Source organism: Salarias fasciatus (genome assembly GCF_902148845.1).
Source record: "Salarias fasciatus chromosome 23 unlocalized genomic scaffold, fSalaFa1.1 super_scaffold_20, whole genome shotgun sequence".
NCBI lineage: Eukaryota > Metazoa > Chordata > Actinopteri > Blenniiformes > Blenniidae > Salarias > Salarias fasciatus.
In genome coordinates, this window is record NW_021941230.1 from 3,789,690 (window position 1) to 3,809,043 (window position 19,354).

Here is a 19,354-nt window from a genome sequence, read left to right on the forward strand (position 1 = left end):
AAGCCAAAGAGCTGCTGATCATCACCTGCAAAGGATCTGCTGAAGGATTTACCTTTGTTCAACTTGTTCTCAGCTGAAATGTCTCACTTTGTTTTGACTGAGAACTAAATCAAAAATTCCTCCAGAAGAAGAGGCTCCTGGATCTAGTAGCTCTGATGCAGGATGAGTGAACTGCATCTGGAAGAACAGGGTGAGGAGGGATCTCCGTTCACTTCTCTCAACACTCTTCTGTTTGACACACTAAAACATGAGTGAAGGTTTCCACTAAAATCCTGCTTTCATTGAAGGAAAGAGGACTTGAAGCTCTTTGAGTTTGGTTTTCCAGGATGGGAATTGTTCTGTATGACTGAAAGCTCATCAAGGCTCTTTAAGTTCACTGATAAAAAATGCTCTGAAACATCAGAAATGTGAGACCATAGTGCTCTATTTTCATTTGATTTATTTCTTAACTTCAGCAGAATCCTGTTTGCTCTGTTTAATTCCTGACACCATAAAGACCTTAGAAATAAAATGGTTAAATGGTATTTCAGTGTTTTCCGTGAGTTCATATCAATGTAAATGATGGTGAAATGAGCATCGTATCGTCTCCAGGCTGGAGAATCCAGTGGAATTCGTCTGGTGACAGACTTTGTGATCTGGGCAAACATGGTGTGGTGATCCAGAAATATGGACATCATGGACAATATGGACCTGAACAAAGCTGCTGCTTTCCTCTAGAACAGGGGTCGGCAATTAGCGGCCCGCGGGCCACATGTGGCCCGCCGAACCGTTCAATCCGGCCCGCGAGAGGATTCCAACACGCGCGCGCACAAACCCACGCATTACCCCGGGCCCTCCAGCGGACGCACGCACCCCTGTTGGAGTGCGATATCTGTCATTGTGTTGCAATAGACAATCTTTGACAGATGTGTTGTTTAGTTGTGGTTTCCGGTTTGTCACTGAAAAATAAAGAGGAGTGGCACCTCGTCTGGTGAACAGAGAGCGCAAGTGAGTGCGCGGCGAGCGGCCGGCGGCGAACGTTTCCAGGGAAAAATCCGCGCGCCTGTCGACTTGCACCGCCACTCGCTGCCGCCCGCCACCCGCCGCTCCATTGCTCGTCGCTCGAGTTGGTTGAAATAGCGAATTAGCGGCAGGACAGCCTGTCAGCGTGGAGGTCTTCATGCACGTGCAGACGGAGGGCAACAGGGCTCCGACCACGCAGAACAGTTGGCATGATGCCAAGGCGAGCGGCGTGCGCGATCTCACTTGTTCACCGCTTCTGGTGGAAACCGGGTCAGCCTGAAGCAGCGCTGGAACCGGCCGTCCGGGCGCAGCTCCTGCAGAAGACGGTGGAACTCACCGAGCTCTGACCACCTCCGGAGGGCAGCAGGCAGCCAGAAGCGATGCCGGCGCCTCGCTGCAGCCGGAGCTGACTTCCTCATGCCAGATACAGAGCAGCGATGGTGGCAGGCGGAGCATCTCAATCTCAATCTTTATTTGTAAAAGCACTTATCATATTCATAAAAGTGGTGAACAGTAAAAACAGTCATATAAACAAAAAAGAACAAAACCCGCACCATCGATTAGGAGTGTAACGGTATTTGTATTCGTCCCGTACCGTCACGGTACGGGGGTCACGGTTCGGCACACACAATCACATGACGAATACACCAGTGAGTAAAAAAAAAAAATTCCAACCTTAGATGGCGGTAATGAGCCTAAAAGCTGCCGGCAACCACCATTATCACAGAAGAAGAAGAAGTAGAACAAGCAGGTCCAAACATGAACAAACAAAGAAGAAAGTACAAGCGGAATGAGAGCTGCAGCGTGTGGCGGAGCGGATTAAACGGGAGAGTATTTGTTCCGCGTGCGTTCCCTCAAGGCCCGTCCATGCTTCACATGTACGCGTTTCCGCGTCCGCTTTGGAAGGTCCGCGCACCACCGATGCGGACGCGCTTTCTCCCATGCTACAGCTCAGCTGTGCGCGTCTCATGCAGGCGCGGTGATCCACGCAGCCTCGACAAGCTTTTCCGGCTCTACAGACTGTTCATCTGCTCCTTTATTACGGATTATTTAGAGAAAATTAAGCACATACATTGTCAGTACATTATCTTTAAGTATTAAAGTTTATTTAGCCTTTTTTTTCTGTTTCTGAATCGCGGGAGCGGCGCCGGAGCGATTAGTTACTTTTTCACTTCTGTCTGCAGACCTTCTCCTCCCTCCAGACAGTCTCTCTCTCTTTCCACGAGTTTTTCCACTCTTTCCGTGTCTTTAAGTGGAGCCATCAGGCTGGAGCTCCGTCTACTTTCACTTTTACCGTCATGTTTTGTTTGCTATGGCGCTCTGGCGCATGCGTACACTTCCGCGACCTGCGCGCAATGCGCAACGCGGTCTCAATTTCTGGCTGCGCGCAGACGTCCGCGGACCCGTCCGCGCGGACCCTAGCGGACAGGAATTCATGACGATTTTTACGTCACGCGGACCAACGCGCAACGCACACCCACGCGGACATGTGAAGCATGGACGGGCCTTCATACGGAGTGACGTGTGACGTGCCAGTAAACGGGAAGCAGCACAGTCAAAAAACCAGCAGAGAACGCCACGGTGGTGGAAAAACACTTTTGGAGTAAAAAACCCCGACATAAAAAACATTGGAGAGGCGAGATGGAACCAAATCGCGCAACAGTGAGTTGTACAAAGAGCTCTATAGCAGAATACGAGCGATCGCCGGCTGGTGTTATGGATTAACTGGTTCCCGTGTTAACGAATGACAGCGGAGGTCTGCATAAACACATGCTGATTACAGCAGTTGTTAAAGTAAGACTCACAAAAGACTTTAAACGTATACACTCACTGTAACTGTCGATAACCGACGTTCGCCAGAACGACTAGATGTTTCAGTCATTATTGGTCACAAGTTAACACGGGCACCAGTTAATTCGAAACATCGGCATGCGGCGCAGAGCTCACACCGAGACGTGCTGCTCCGTACTGCGGTGCTGCGGTCAGGGGAGCAGCCGCTCCTTCAGCAGCATATCATGGCGATTTTGGGACATTATTTGAGCAGATATCAGCAGATAAAAACTCTCTGCTTGGCGCTGAGGACTGCTGCTGCAGAGAGGAAGACCTGCAAGTTCCTCGTGAGACTTTGTGCGCATGGATGCTTTGTATGCTGTACATGAATACACTCGCGTTTAATACTATTGTTTACAATCGGATTGAAAAAACACCATGCAAACTGGGCCAATAATGTGTTGTGGGAAAGCTTGGGAAAAATGTTCTGGTACATTTGTGAGCTTTTTTTGCTTTTTCCCCACTGTACCGAAAAACGTACCGAACCGTGACCCTTACACCGAGGTACGTACCGTACCGTGGCTTTTGTGTACCGTTACACCCCTACCATCGATCAGTATGCGCGCCTGCGCGCGCGCGCACACACACACACACACACACACACACACACACACACACACACACACACACACACACACACAGAAAGCCGGGTGCACACAGGACTGTGGGACAGACATCAGAAGAGTCCTGCCCTCTGCTGTGCAGGAAGCGGTGAGTAGGAGCTGTGATGTTTCTGCAGGATGTTCTGTGTTGCATATTTGTTCCAGCGTGACGCGTCCCGCGAATCAATTCACACACCAGCGGCAGCGATAGAACTCGGGCATCCCCCACCACGCTCTCCAGTCCGCTCGCCCGGAGACCCCTTGGCCCGCGATTGAAGTGCCCCCAAAAAAAGTGGCCCGCCGCCAAATCTAATTGCCGACCCCTGCTCTAGAAGCACTAGAAGCTCAGCCGGGGCTGGATTCACTCTCAACTCTACAAAACCCACAGAGCTCTGATATGGACAGAGGACCCAGACCTGATCCTCCAGACAGAATGAGAGCTGCTGATCAGAAGAAGACAGGAACCAGGTAGAGACTCCCTGCTTCCTCCTGGACGCTCTTTCTATTGAGGAGGCTGATCTGAACAGTTGCTGAGAGCATCAAGTTCCTACCAGCACCCTGGATCCCAGCAGGACGGAGGAGACCAAGGGGCTGGAGGACATGAAGACCAGGATGGAGGCAGTGGAGATCCAGGGCCTGAGGAGAGGAGGATGATGATGAAGAGCAGGACTGACTGGAGGAACAGTCTCAACAAGATTCACTCCCTGCTCCACATCTACTGATTCACTCTCACATTTCTCTCCACACCAACATATGAAGCTCATATCAAACCATTTCACATTTTAACAGCATTTCTTCACATTTCTCTTCATCCTGACTGAATCTAGTCTGTAGATCCTGATAAAGCAGTTTACTGAGGCCAGCAGCAGCATCAACACACTAAATATACAACACTGCTTCACTTTAAACTCCCTGCAGCCTGATTTAAGGCTGGAAACAGCTTCACCAGGTCACTGCTTTCATTCTCAAGGTCAACACGTGCTAATTAGCTGTTAGCATGCAGCTAGCTCACCGGAAATCCTCCAGAAACGTGGCTTTGAAGGAGTTGCAGCTCCGTGGCTGTGGTTCAGCTTCTCCAGCAGCTTCCAGCAATATTCCCACCTTATCAGGACTTATTTTCTCCTCCAATCCAAGAGCTTCACTTTCTTCCTCTGGCAGCAGGACGCTGCTCGCGGGTGTTTCGGATTAACTGGTCTCCGTGTTAACTGGTGCCCCACTTCCTGTAGCGTCTCTGCTGCTGCTAAAAGCAGATGTTAAAAACCGACAGGAATCAATCCGGAGCTTCCTGGAAAACTCACTTTAACCGCACTGAACACAAAGTTTAAAGAGTTGGACCTTTACTGAGTCTGGATCCTTGTTGGACCAGCACGTGTCAGACCAGGACTGGCATCAACTACAGCTGCAGCTTCTTCTTCTACTGACTTCCGGCAGGCTGGACGCTGGATCAGCGGAATGCTGCCCCCACCTGGTCACTGTTCATACTGAGAGGTTGGGGGAAGAAGAAACTTTACAACTGCCTGATCTAATGGCGAGTTCAGCCCAGACAGAAATATCCTCTTTAAAGAAAATGAATGAAGCCGAGGCCTGAAAGCTCTTTAAAGTCCCGCTCCAGTCCTCTTTTGGAGCTGTTTTAAAGTGTCCTCAGGAGTCTTTACATTGTGACGAGGAAGTTTTTAGCCAACATCACTAAACCTGTGTCATTTTCCAGGCCTCTGTATCTGCAGAGCTCCAGAGATCATTAACTATTTGCTGCTGGGTGAAGACCGGCTGTGGGTGGACTGTCCCCCAGTGTCCAGGCTGAAGGCTGTGGGTGGACTGTCCCCCAGTGTCCAGACTGAAGGCTGTGGGTGGACTGTCCCCCAGTGTCCAGACTGAAGGCTGTGGGTGGACTGTCCCCCAGTGTCCAGACTGAAGGCTGTGGGTGGACTGTCCCCCAGTGTCCAGACTGAAGGCTGTGGGTGGACTGTCCCCCAGTGTCCAGACTGAAGGCTGTGGGTGGACTGTCCCCCAGTGTCCAGACTGAAGGCTGTGGGTGGACTGTCCCCCAGTGTCCAGACTGAAGGCTGTGGGTGGACTGTCCCCCAGTGTCTGGACAGTGTTGTCCCCATGTCCGTCCACAGAGCTGTGGTCTCCCGTTGTCCTGGACTCCTCCAGCATCTCCACTGCTTCTCCTCTGTTGATCTGCAGCTGGTGAGCATCACTCCAGTCAGCAAAGCCGTCCTCTGCAGATCAATAAAGACTAATGTGGCGTATGCAGAGGGGCTTTCCAGCTGTTTTAAAACAGCTGCATTAGAGTTAAAACAGCTTCACTCGTCCTCCGATTCCTTTTGTATGTGAACTGATGTTGATCCAGATGTGGCTCCAGCTCCATATGAAGCTCCTGAATTAACAGTTTCTCCAGAGGTTTGAGAAGATGAGAGGTGAGAGCCACTGGTCTGAAGTCATTGTTGACCTGGGTTCATGCTTCCTGAGAACCAGAATGAAGACTGATCTTCTCCAGAGCTCTGCTGCTGAATGACTGTCAGTGGAGAGCTGGAAGAGTTGATGCTGAGCTGGAGTGAGTTCCTCTGCTGATGTTTTACAGTCATACACTGCATAAAGCTTGGAGATGCTGAGGATTGATCCCAGGACCTCATACATGCTAAGCATGTGCTCTACCACTGAGCTACATCCCTGTCTTTCCACTCTTGGATTTCCTCTTTAACTGAATGAGCTCATAAAGTCAGTGAGGAAAACTCCTGAGAAGCAGATCTTCACCATTCACTCTCAAAGCTTTGATTGTGTTGTGTGTCTGGTTGCTGTAGGTGTGTATTGGTGGAAGGCTCTGGGTTCACTGTTAACAATGGGAGGATTGGACATTCGTATGAACAGACCACCAAGCTGGACTGTTGTTACTGAGAAATGTAATGAGAAAACTCTAAAAGCTCTTTATAATGAGAAAACTACCTCATTTAAACACAAAAAAAAAAAAACGTTGTCTGAGAGACTAATGAGGAGAAGCCAACAGATGGTCACACAGGTTTGGTTGAATGATCAGCACAGCAAGCTGGGAGGAGGAGTGGCCATCAGCGATAAAGTAAGTCACTACTATGGTTCTGATACATCTCGATTTACAAGATTTGTTTGTTTTTTTTTGTTTGTTTGTTTTTTTAGCAGCCGATTACGGGTGAATAGAAGGGACAAAAAGGCTTGTGATTAAAATGCAATTCAAATTTTTAATGTGTTCTGAATTAATCTGATCGTGATTAATGCATCAACACTGACAGCCTGAGTTCTGATACATCTGTTTACAACAGCTTTAGAGGAACATGATGGTTAGATAGATAGATAGATAGATAGATAGATAGATAGATAGATAGATAGATAGATAGATAGATAGATAGATAGATACTGTGTGTGTGTGTGTGTGTGTGTGTGTGTGTGTGTGTGCCTCTCTTGGTTGTTGCTCCTCACTCTGTTCTTTCTTCTGCTGCTCGGGGAACTCAGCGGGATCTCTCTGCTTCCACTAGAGGGAGACTCTAACTCAGTCAGAAGAGATGGAGGGAGAACAGTGTTGTGTCCAGTAAAGTCTGCACACAGAGATCTGCATGCAGAAACCAGGGGAAGCTAATCTGGGCTAATCTGGGTAGTCTGTGGAAACACACTGATCAGCAACAGTAAAAGTTCTGTTTCACATGAAGCTCCAGTAAAATGAGAATTCTAATGCTGAGAAATCCAGGCTTTCACTGTGAACTCTGGGTGTTTAGTAGTTCCTGATAAACTCCACATAAAGTATGGTCTCATGGAGTTTCCACTGGTCCTGAAACCTGCAGCAGATCTCTGAGAGCAGGCAGAACTCAGCACAACACCGGAGGCTGAGGTGAGAAAACATGTTGAGAGTGTTCTAGAGCGTGAAGAACTTCAGTGTTCTTCAGAAGAACCTTTAAACTATGGAGAGTAAAGTGTCCCGGTGTTTCCACCAGATAACAGTAAATGTCTGTCAATCCATCCGCAGTCAGGGTCGTCAACCCAGGATCCTGCTTCAAACTGTCTGGATCAGTAAAACACTCCTTTCTGACTGAGACCTCAGTTTCCTAACATTCTGCTCCGGGCTTCAACCCAGAAATTGAAAACTTGAAAAAGTCTGGCGCTCGCGAGCGAGAACGCGAGCACGTGACCATTACGTCAGCGTGACGCCATGACGCCCCCCACCATGTCATTTGAGTCATAGCTCATCCCGCTCCACCCTTCTGGTTCGACGGTGAGAGCACGATTCAGTAGGTGTGTTCACGAAAGCCAGAGGTAGATGGAGCTAGACGAAGCAGACGGCGCAGCCATGGGGCGGAGTTATAAGTCAGCCTCCAACTCGGACAAAGCTTTGTTCTCCATGGTCGTGTTTCTCATGACTCCCACAGTGGGGGGTGTCCGGGGTGTCAATGCCCCCCGCCTGTGCCTCCTTGCCCCCCCTGGCTGTCAGAGGGTAATTTATTTTTTCTTATTAAAAACAAAAGAATTTCTTTCGTGTGTCACATTGTGTTAATTAATATTCAGTTAACTGAAATAAATAAAATGTAAAAAAAACAATAATTTAAAGTTACGTTTCGACTTCTGTCATGTGACGCGTGCGTGCTGCTGCAAGTGCAGACCAGGCGTCAAGGGGGGGCAGACTGCCTCGCCCCCTCTGTCAAAATATAGTATTTCATTAAAAAAAAATTAAGTTTTCAGTCTATTATGTCCTTAAAAAACAACAGCGAACTCGGCTGGTTGGGTCAAATCAATATGAAGTGTTGTGCTATTCAAAATTAAAAAAAAGAGGAGACTGCAGCTCTGCTGAAGGTGAGAGCTGCTGATTTTATCATTTGTTTTTTTACTATTTGTGCTTTTTAGCAATGTGGTTAATGATCATACGTTGTTGGACACGGTAGAACTGTGGTTGATCTGATCTGTGGATGCCGTTTTTGTGTTGCTCCGTTACTTTTTTGCCACCAATGCGCCCCCCCCCCCCCCCACACACACACACACACACACACACACACTGGGCTGGAGCCGGGACTGGGTGTTTATTTATGCAAATAAAGCGTGTTGTCATCAAACTGATGACGAGTGGGCTGGGGTCCAATCCCCTGCCTGTATGAAACAGAGAGGTGGGCCAAGTAGCCGCGGTGAGTTGCTCTCCAGCAGCTCACAGCGGCTCCTCTGGGACCGATCTCGTTTGGGTCTCGTGAGTTTTCGATGCCCTACGTAGGTCCTACGTATCAGTGACGCCGGGCCAAATCTGGGCGGGGCGGCTCAAAAGTCTTAAAGGTCTGCCTCTGGCTTTCTCATGTCGAACGCACCTAATTATTTCCAGAAAGGGGTCCTGGCTTCACCCAAGATGGTATGAACATGCCCTCATGTGACGTCATGTTCCTGAACTTCACCCCCATCAAAGGTAAGTGGTTTTTAAACACAAGTTGTTCCAAGAAGGAGAACCTCCCCATCCCTGGGTGGACTCGAACCACCAACTTTTCAGTTAACAGCCGACTGTGCTGACCCATTGCGCCACAGAGACAGCTGACTGATAGAATAGGCGTGGCCCATTTTTCCAACTTAAAGGTGATTTGAATAAGATACATTTTTAAAAATACTTATTAAAATGATCTTTATGACCCGATGGGAAGCAATTCATAGCGTGTTTTTAAAGTAGAGCGGAAAATATCTGCTATCTACAGCAGGAGTAAAACGGGAAAAACAGCAACCAATAGTCTTGAGGGGACACCTTTTTTTAAACCAATTAGATCCCTTCGCCGTTCGACCTGCCCCCTGCGCGTACATGTCAGTGGCGTGCACTGACCCTGTTTCAGTGCGCGCGTGGAAGGACGGAGCGTCATTGCAGAATGGCGGAGAAGAATGTTTGGGATATCCGCGCAGCAGCCAGATTTTGAGACCGCGTTGTGCACTGCGCGCAGGTAGTGGAAGTGTACGCATGCGCCAGAGCGCCATAGCGAACAAAACATGACGGTAAAAGTGAAAGTAGACGGAGCTCCAGCCTGATGGCTCCACTTAAAGACACGGAAAGAGTGAAAAACTCGTGGAAAGAGAGAGCAGACTCTGTCTGCAGACAGAGGTGAAAGCAACTAATCGCTCCGGCGCCGCCTCGCGATTCAGAAACAGGAAAAAAAAGGCTAAATAAACTTTAATACTTAAAGATAATGTACTGACAATGTATGTGCTTAATTTTCTCTAAATAATCCGTAATAAAGGAGCAGATAAACAGTCTGTAGAGCCAGAAAAGCTTCTCAAGGCTGCGTGGATCACCGCGCCCAGATGGGACGCGCACAGCGGAGCTCAAAATGTAGCATGGGAGAAATCGCGTCAGCATCGGTGGTGCGCGGACCTTCCAAAGCGGACGCGGAAACGCGTACATGTGAAGCATGGACCAGCCTTTATACCGCTGAGTGCGCCATAACTTGGTGTAGTGCAAATGAAGAAACGAAATGCTGAGGACAGGTTACGCCAGGAACGCACTGGACACGGAAGTGCTGCGCGCACCGCGTGCGAACGTCTCCGTGTCTCCGCTCCCAACGGGAGCTCCTCCAATGGGGTGGGAGCTGGGCGGAGCTAGCGAGGCGGAGCCGTGGGGAGATTCTACATGCTAATGCTAGTTTTCCAAGATCGCCAACCCTAGTTTTAATAAACACTTTATAGATTGGCAAGATGAGCTGAGCTCCAGAAACTGTTGATCCATCAGTGTTGGAGCTCAGAGATCTTCTGGGAAAGACTCTTTTCTCTCCAGTCATTTTGCTCCAACCAGCTTCCTGTTCCTCCAGACTGCAGCAGACTGAAGCACAGCAGAGATTTACATTTCCAGCTTCCACCCAGACCACAGCTGGGGGTCAAGGGTCACGCTCAGGGCTCAGCTGTGTGTTCCTCTGTAGATCATGGATAATGAGTCCATTTGGAGTTACAGGAGAATCCCTTCCAGGTCCAGAGGGGTTGATTTGGAAAACTTTAGGTTTTTCTGCGCTGCACCACAAGTCCTCACTGACTGAAACTTGCTACACGATGTCAGAGCTGTTGTGAGATTTCATCTTTCCGAACAATCACGATCAAATTGATAAGTGCCGAACTCGTCTTTCATATGGACGTACGACGGGCGTACGCCCATATACCGTCGTACTACCGTTTGATAAATGAGGGCCACTGTTTCCAGGACTTGCTCTATTTTACATGATATTCAATTAAAGTAGTCTGGATCATCTGCTGCCACTGGTGATGATGGTGCCACCAATGATTTTGACTGACTTTCATAAAATGCTGTACTAGAGTAGGATAACTGAACATCTGGAGTCCTGCAGCTTTGAAAGAAAGAGAAGTTTACCACAAACAACAAGTGACTCTAACAAGTGGTTTACTGCTGAAGCCCAATGTTCAAAACTGACATCATGTCAACAAATTAGCTTAATTATTGTCTTTTTCTTACATTGGTGTTCGACCCTAACTGTCATAACACATGTATTGTTCATGTTCAGGGTTGATTGTCTGATTGTAAAGCTGAGAAGGAACCAGTGGAAAAGGACTGATAGAGCTGTCCATGGTGCTGAAGTACCAACTTAATACAGCTGTGAGGGACTTGGTGAGAATGACACATTTCAGCACATAGATGTAGCGGCACGCACACACACACACACACACACACACACACACACACACACACACACACACACACACACACACACACACACACACAAGCTCGTAGGATGTTCTGCTAAAATGTAAACGGGGAGAACAGCACTCACACATTAACGTCTCAAACATCCTGATCATGATCTCAGCTCTCGGCTGGCAGCTGACCTCAATACCAAACTGTCCAGGTGGGAATAAAGTCCAACCTGTCTGTCAGGACAGGCCCAGCCCAGAGGACAATTACTAGAATGATTTATTTTTCATTTCCTGGGGTGAGACGAGACACTCAGCTCATGAGACGAGACACAGCATTGGGTTCACCATCATGAGATCAGACCAGATTTCCACTTTACTTTAGAGAAAACTGAAATGACAAAATATATGACTAGAAAAACAGACTTTTTATTAAACAGTCACTGAACCATAAAGGTGCATTTTGAAATGTTTTATAATTTGCATCCATGCATGGCCTCAGCATGAGCATGAACCTCTTTCCTCAAAGGATTTTTTATTTGTATTGAAGCGCAAACACTAGAAGTGAAACTGTAACCAGAGTCCTCCTCTATCAGTGCAGAGAGCACAGTGTTCCTGTTAGTCACGGTGTTCAGAACTATTCTCTGACAGTTCTTACATATTGTCCTTGTCTTTCTTGTCACTCGGTTGCCGTTCATTATTTCCACTGGGACCCAAAATGCTGCCCCGAAAACTATTTAAAAGTTTTTGTGGCAAGAAAAGAACACAAAAAAAGAGTTCATTGCTGAATGTAAATGGCTAAACATCCCAGTGGTGACATGCAAGAAGCTGCTCAGTAGTTATAGGAAGAGTTTGATCACCGTAATAGCGAATGAAGGCTTTAGGGTGAAGGATTATTGAGAAGAGTGTGAATCATTGTGGACATAACACTCTTTGTTAAATGTAGATAAAAACTCACAAACTGTTTTTCCACCACAGTGCTTCTTGTACATCATTTTATTAAGTCTGTCTCACCACTGGTCAATAAACTTCAGTCAGTCAGACAAGGCTCCACTTTCTGAGCCATGGAGAACAGGAAAGCTGTCTGCTCTGTCTCAATCATAAATGGGTGGTATGGAGACACCAAACCTTCTGCTGTCAGGCCTGGGAATTGCCCAGAATCCCCGACCCAATCCAGAGCAAGATTGTCCAGAATTTCTCACAGCAACCAATCGCGTATCTCCAGCCCCAGAATTTTTCAGCCAACCGACGTCTCTTCTGCCCAGAATTGCCCAGAATCACCCACCCAATCCAGATCTGAGCACGTGGCTTCTCTCGACCAATCGATGTCCGGTTTACTACTAGCTCGCTAAACAACCAATGACAGGACACGTATCAAGTCACTATGGACCCTCTGCCGGTGGCTTCCTCCTCCTCAAACTCTGTGGACAAACACCGCGGCTTTGCACATTAAGGTAAGTTGATATTAACTTTCTTTTAGTCTTCTTTCAATAAGCTACACACATGACACCGCTATGATCACAAGAAAGAAACGGCCGTGGCATCGTGGTGACTCTGGAGTTATTTCATTCCTTTATTCGTGTTATCCGTGCTTGTTGTTTTGATTGTGTTATTTAGTTGCTTGTTTTTTTTTCACTTCAGAATACCTATAGTTTTTTAAGCTGTTTTAGCTATTTAAAGTGCTGCTTTTGCTTTAATTGTTACCGTAGCCACAGGAGTATTATTTAATTTTGCAATGTGCCAATTAACTTCAATGAATTTATATATTTGACATTTCCTGAGAGCTTCTCTGAGCTCCAGAGCCACATTTTTAGCCTGACTTGACTGGAACTGCAATGACAGAAGTCATTTTTTACTGCAGCTTCACTGTGCTGTCTTATTGGCAAAAATATCAGCTGAGAAATTTAACTGAAAAGCTTTTATTAATTTGCAGTGTCACCTCAGTAAAGTCCCCCCCACACACACACCCACACAAAAAAGAAATGAGAAAAAACACTGAGGTTAACTATGCATTAAAGAATATACATACAATATGTTAGAATTTGTGCTTTTTAAACTTATGTACCTCCAAATAATAATGACAGTAATATAACACATATCAGTAATAGTTATTTCTCAGGCATAACTCTGGCTGGACTTCTTGGTGTGACGTGTGCATCTATTCCTTCTTCCAAACAGAAGAAGCACAGAGCCATGGGGGATGAGGGGTGGGTTTCCACCCTGCAAAGGTTTGCTGCTTCCAGCTTTTGGCTCTGAGGCAGGAAACAGAGCAGCACCACCAGAAGAAGTGGCCTGATCTTTATCTGAAGGTAAAGTTGGACAAAATAATCAGCATTCAGTGTGCACTTAAGAATAAACTTAATTTAAAAAAGTGTGAGGCATTATAAGATATATTCAGATTGTATTGTAGACTGAGAATTGCCCTATGCAGCTGAGGGACGGTCATCTTTGTTTGGCCAGATGCAAACATGTAGCTGTGGTTTCCATGCACAGAGGGTGTTGTTAGTATCTCATGAAATGAATGTGTGCAGGTGTTTTATTAATTTTCCTTCCCTGTGCTCTTGCAGCCTTCCAGCAGCGTCCCGGTCACATCCCCCAGCGCTCCAGATCATCCAGGTCCGTCAGCAGCAGCATCTGGACAGACTGCTCCCAGGCCCTCTGTGACTTTGGCATTGGTAAATATGAATGATGTTACAGGTGTTGGTCATGTCAAAAATATTTAGAGAAAACATGTTGACGATGCTGCATTGACCCCAAACCTGAGTTTGGCTAGAAAACATGTCTTCAAGGTAACGTAGCAGCAGCACGAACAGCCTCTCAGTCCAACATTTCAATGGGATTGTTGAACTGCTTCATAGTCACTGACAGTCTCACAATCCATTGTCATTCGTGATGTTTTGAGCTGTTCTCTCTTCCTCTCTCATCAGGCCTGCAGCTCCTCTGTGTCCTCTGTCACATTCAGAACCACGACAAGCAGAGCACCGTCACCTGTCTGCAGTCCAGGACCTCATCAGCCTCATCCTCAGCTCCTCAAACCCCCCTGTCCTCTACAACCACCTCTGTGTCCATCTGCTCCTCCTCCGACTGCTCCCACTGAGCTCTCCTCATCCGACCCTCTTCACGCTCCAGCAGCAGAAGCACAGCCTGCTCCAGGTTCTGAGCCTCGCTGGCTCCCAGCAGAGATGAATAAAATAGACCTGCTCAGGACCAGAGATGGATTTCAGCCTCCATCTGGAAAAACCAGCAACTGCAGTTAGACCTGAAGTTGTGGTGGTCCACACCACCAGAGTCTGCTCTCATTTCTCACCAGTTTCCTGCTCCAGAGTGGTTTTTCACCCACAGGCTCCTCCTGTGGACTGGATCACTGTGGAAAGTGATTCTGCACTGGTCTGTATGCAGAAAGCAGCTCACAGGTGCCGGTGTCCACAAGAGAGCTCGGACAGTCCTGGATGTGTTCAGTGATTATTTTTTTTCATTTTCTTAATGGTGTTGTATGTAATTGTGTTGAAATACTTTGCTGTACATAGTTAGCTCATATATCTGTTTGTGTCATATACAAATGATATGTTTGTATTTTTCAATAAATCTGGCCTTTCTTTGTGCAGCAGTGCTTTTGGTTTGTTATTCACATGAATGTCTGTTTAGAAAGGTAAAACAGACCGACCTTTATGCATTGTCAAGATAAAATGACATGTCAAGATCATATATTTAAAATAGTAACTGATCAAATTTACCTTATTAAATAAAAGGGTATCATTACAACTAGAAAAGCTTTTTAAAGAAAGCCAGTCTTCTTATATAGCTTTGTTAAGATCAGAGTTATAAAAGCTCTTTTAATGCAGGTCTGACCAGACAGCAACACATTTACAAAAGGTGAATAATATTTTCATGGCAAACTTAGTTTTATGTCAAAGTTGAACAGTATCCACTTAGAAGTAGTTCACATATTTGGGTCGTCAGCGGGGCTCGAACCAGCGACTTTTGGAGCCACATCTTCCCCATCAAACACACAGTCAATGACAGATTTTCCCCATATATTTGAAATTTCAGGAAGAAATTGGATCTAAGTAGATCATAAAGGCAGTAAAAAGGCAAGCAAAAGTGAAAGAAGCTGTCAATTCTCCTTTATTCTCCTTTTTTTCCTTCTTCTTCTCCTTTTTCCTTCTCCCCCTTCTTCCCCCTCTTCTTCCCCTTCTTTTCGCTTCTTCCCCCCCCCAAGACAGACTATTGTTCCCCAGCTTTGACACCAAACCTTCTGCTGTCAGGCCTGGGAATTGCCCAGAATCCCCGACCCAATCCAGAGCAAGATTGTCCAGAATTTCTCACAGCAACCAATCGCGTATCTCCAGCCCCAGAATTTTTCAGCCAACCGACGTCTCTTCTGCCCAGAATTGCCCAGAATCACCCACCCAATCCAGATCTGAGCACGTGGCTTCTCTCGACCAATCGATGTCCGGTTTACTACTAGCTCGCTAAACAACCAATGACAGGACACGTATCAAGTCACTATGGACCCTCTGCCGGTGGCTTCCTCCTCCTCAAACTCTGTGGACAAACACCGCGGCTTTGCACATTAAGGTAAGTTGATATTAACTTTCTTTTAGTCTTCTTTCAATAAGCTACACACATGACACCGCTATGATCACAAGAAAGAAACGGCCGTGGCATCGTGGTGACTCTGGAGTTATTTCATTCCTTTATTCGTGTTATCCGTGCTTGTTGTTTTGATTGTGTTATTTAGTTGCTTGTTTTTTTTTCACTTCAGAATACCTATAGTTTTTTAAGCTGTTTTAGCTATTTAAAGTGCTGCTTTTGCTTTAATTGTTACCGTAGCCACAGGAGTATTATTTAATTTTGCAATGTGCCAATTAACTTCAATGAATTTATATATTTGACATTTCCTGAGAGCTTCTCTGAGCTCCAGAGCCACATTTTTAGCCTGACTTGACTGGAACTGCAATGACAGAAGTCATTTTTTACTGCAGCTTCACTGTGCTGTCTTATTGGCAAAAATATCAGCTGAGAAATTTAACTGAAAAGCTTTTATTAATTTGCAGTGTCACCTCAGTAAAGTCCCCCCCACACACACACCCACACAAAAAAGAAATGAGAAAAAACACTGAGGTTAACTATGCATTAAAGAATATACATACAATATGTTAGAATTTGTGCTTTTTAAACTTATGTACCTCCAAATAATAATGACAGTAATATAACACATATCAGTAATAGTTATTTCTCAGGCATAACTCTGGCTGGACTTCTTGGTGTGACGTGTGCATCTATTCCTTCTTCCAAACAGAAGAAGCACAGAGCCATGGGGGATGAGGGGTGGGTTTCCACCCTGCAAAGGTTTGCTGCTTCCAGCTTTTGGCTCTGAGGCAGGAAACAGAGCAGCACCACCAGAAGAAGTGGCCTGATCTTTATCTGAAGGTAAAGTTGGACAAAATAATCAGCATTCAGTGTGCACTTAAGAATAAACTTAATTTAAAAAAGTGTGAGGCATTATAAGATATATTCAGATTGTATTGTAGACTGAGAATTGCCCTATGCAGCTGAGGGACGGTCATCTTTGTTTGGCCAGATGCAAACATGTAGCTGTGGTTTCCATGCACAGAGGGTGTTGTTAGTATCTCATGAAATGAATGTGTGCAGGTGTTTTATTAATTTTCCTTCCCTGTGCTCTTGCAGCCTTCCAGCAGCGTCCCGGTCACATCCCCCAGCGCTCCAGATCATCCAGGTCCGTCAGCAGCAGCATCTGGACAGACTGCTCCCAGGCCCTCTGTGACTTTGGCATTGGTAAATATGAATGATGTTACAGGTGTTGGTCATGTCAAAAATATTTAGAGAAAACATGTTGACGATGCTGCATTGACCCCAAACCTGAGTTTGGCTAGAAAACATGTCTTCAAGGTAACGTAGCAGCAGCACGAACAGCCTCTCAGTCCAACATTTCAATGGGATTGTTGAACTGCTTCATAGTCACTGACAGTCTCACAATCCATTGTCATTCGTGATGTTTTGAGCTGTTCTCTCTTCCTCTCTCATCAGGCCTGCAGCTCCTCTGTGTCCTCTGTCACATTCAGAACCACGACAAGCAGAGCACCGTCACCTGTCTGCAGTCCAGGACCTCATCAGCCTCATCCTCAGCTCCTCAAACCCCCCTGTCCTCTACAACCACCTCTGTGTCCATCTGCTCCTCCTCCGACTGCTCCCACTGAGCTCTCCTCATCCGACCCTCTTCACGCTCCAGCAGCAGAAGCACAGCCTGCTCCAGGTTCTGAGCCTCGCTGGCTCCCAGCAGAGATGAATAAAATAGACCTGCTCAGGACCAGAGATGGATTTCAGCCTCCATCTGGAAAAACCAGCAACTGCAGTTAGACCTGAAGTTGTGGTGGTCCACACCACCAGAGTCTGCTCTCATTTCTCACCAGTTTCCTGCTCCAGAGTGGTTTTTCACCCACAGGCTCCTCCTGTGGACTGGATCACTGTGGAAAGTGATTCTGCACTGGTCTGTATGCAGAAAGCAGCTCACAGGTGCCGGTGTCCACAAGAGAGCTCGGACAGTCCTGGATGTGTTCAGTGATTATTTTTTTTCATTTTCTTAATGGTGTTGTATGTAATTGTGTTGAAATACTTTGCTGTACATAGTTAGCTCATATATCTGTTTGTGTCATATACAAATGATATGTTTGTATTTTTCAATAAATCTGGCCTTTCTTTGTGCAGCAGTGCTTTTGGTTTGTTATTCACATGAATGTCTGTTTAGAAAGGTAAAACAGACCGACCTTTATGCATTGTCAAGATAAAATGACATGTCAAGATCATATATTTAAAATAGTAACTGATCAAATTTACCTTATTAAATAAAAGGGTATCATTACAACTAGAAAAGCTTTTTAAAGAAAGCCAGTCTTCTTATATAGCTTTGTTAAGATCAGAGTTATAAAAGCTCTTTTAATGCAGGTCTGACCAGACAGCAACACATTTACAAAAGGTGAATAATATTTTCATGGCAAACTTAGTTTTATGTCAAAGTTGAACAGTATCCACTTAGAAGTAGTTCACATATTTGGGTCGTCAGCGGGGCTCGAACCAGCGACTTTTGGAGCCACATCTTCCCCATCAAACACACAGTCAATGACAGATTTTCCCCATATATTTGAAATTTCAGGAAGAAATTGGATCTAAGTAGATCATAAAGGCAGTAAAAAGGCAAGCAAAAGTGAAAGAAGCTGTCAATTCTCCTTTATTCTCCTTTTTTTCCTTCTTCTTCTCCTTTTTCCTTCTCCCCCTTCTTCCCCCTCTTCTTCCCCTTCTTTTCGCTTCTTCCCCCCCCCAAGACAGACTATTGTTCCCCAGCTTTGGCGCAGATGGTAGAGCATCAGACTTTTAATCTGATGGTCCAGGGTTCAAGTCCCTGTCCAGGTGCTACCAGGGAGGAATGTTGAGAGGATCCCTGTTCAAACCAATTCTACTTGCAGATGGCCTTGAAGTGTGAGAAGTCTCTGAGGTTCTGCTGATTAGGAGAGAGTCTTTCTCGATGACTTCTTTGACTCCCATGAGCTGAACGTGATTTTCCTCACAGAGATGTGGCTACGAAAAGGTGAACTGGTCCCCTGCTGGAACTCTGTTCCCAGGACTGTGGCTTCTTCAGCTCTCCCAGCATGCCGTGGGACTCATTAACGGCCCGTTTACATCCTGGAGGACTGTTTGAAGTGTCTAAGGTCAAACTGACCATCACTCAAGTCATCATGACTCATGTTTTCATTTCCTTTAGTCAGGATGTCGTCATTTTATGAGCACTGTCCAGGCTGTCAGGAGTCTGGATCACCTGCCTGATTCAGTGTGATGAACATGTCGGCTCGTTGGTCTGGGAGTATGATTCTCACTTTGGGTGTGAGAGGTCCTGGGTTCAGTTCGCAGGGGAAACCTCAGAGTTAAGGTGGAGAAGCTTCTCTGACTTTGTGTTGGAGGTTTGTCTGATCTCATGTTCATGACCAGCAGCAGCATTTCCACTGTCAACAAGGAGACGGAGCCTGAGAGCTCTCAGAAAGTTCCACCTTGGAGCAGTTTCTAAAAAGTAGTGTTTTCAGTGTCTCCAGCACTGTTGTGGTGTAAACAGACACCAAAACACAGTGAGAGTTTAGTGTTTCCTCTTGAAGCCTCTGCAGTGTAAACGGCCTTATTTTCAGGCAGCAGACCAAAACAGTGTTGTCAGACAGAAGAGCTGGAGGACATGGTTCCTGGAGAGAAGCAGAGCTGAGTCCTCCAGTGGTTTCATTGAGGATGTGAGGTAGGGC

The 19,354-nt window shown here is 46.3% G+C and overlaps 1 non-coding gene across 1 annotated transcript; it reads right to left on the reverse strand.

The window, feature by feature from the left end:
• Positions 1-6,037: 6,037 nt before the first annotated feature.
• On the reverse strand, positions 6,038-6,109 carry trnaa-agc (transfer RNA alanine (anticodon AGC)). The gene has a single exon. It is a non-coding gene; the product is annotated as a tRNA-Ala (tRNA).
• Between the last annotated feature and the right edge of the window lie 13,245 nt (positions 6,110-19,354).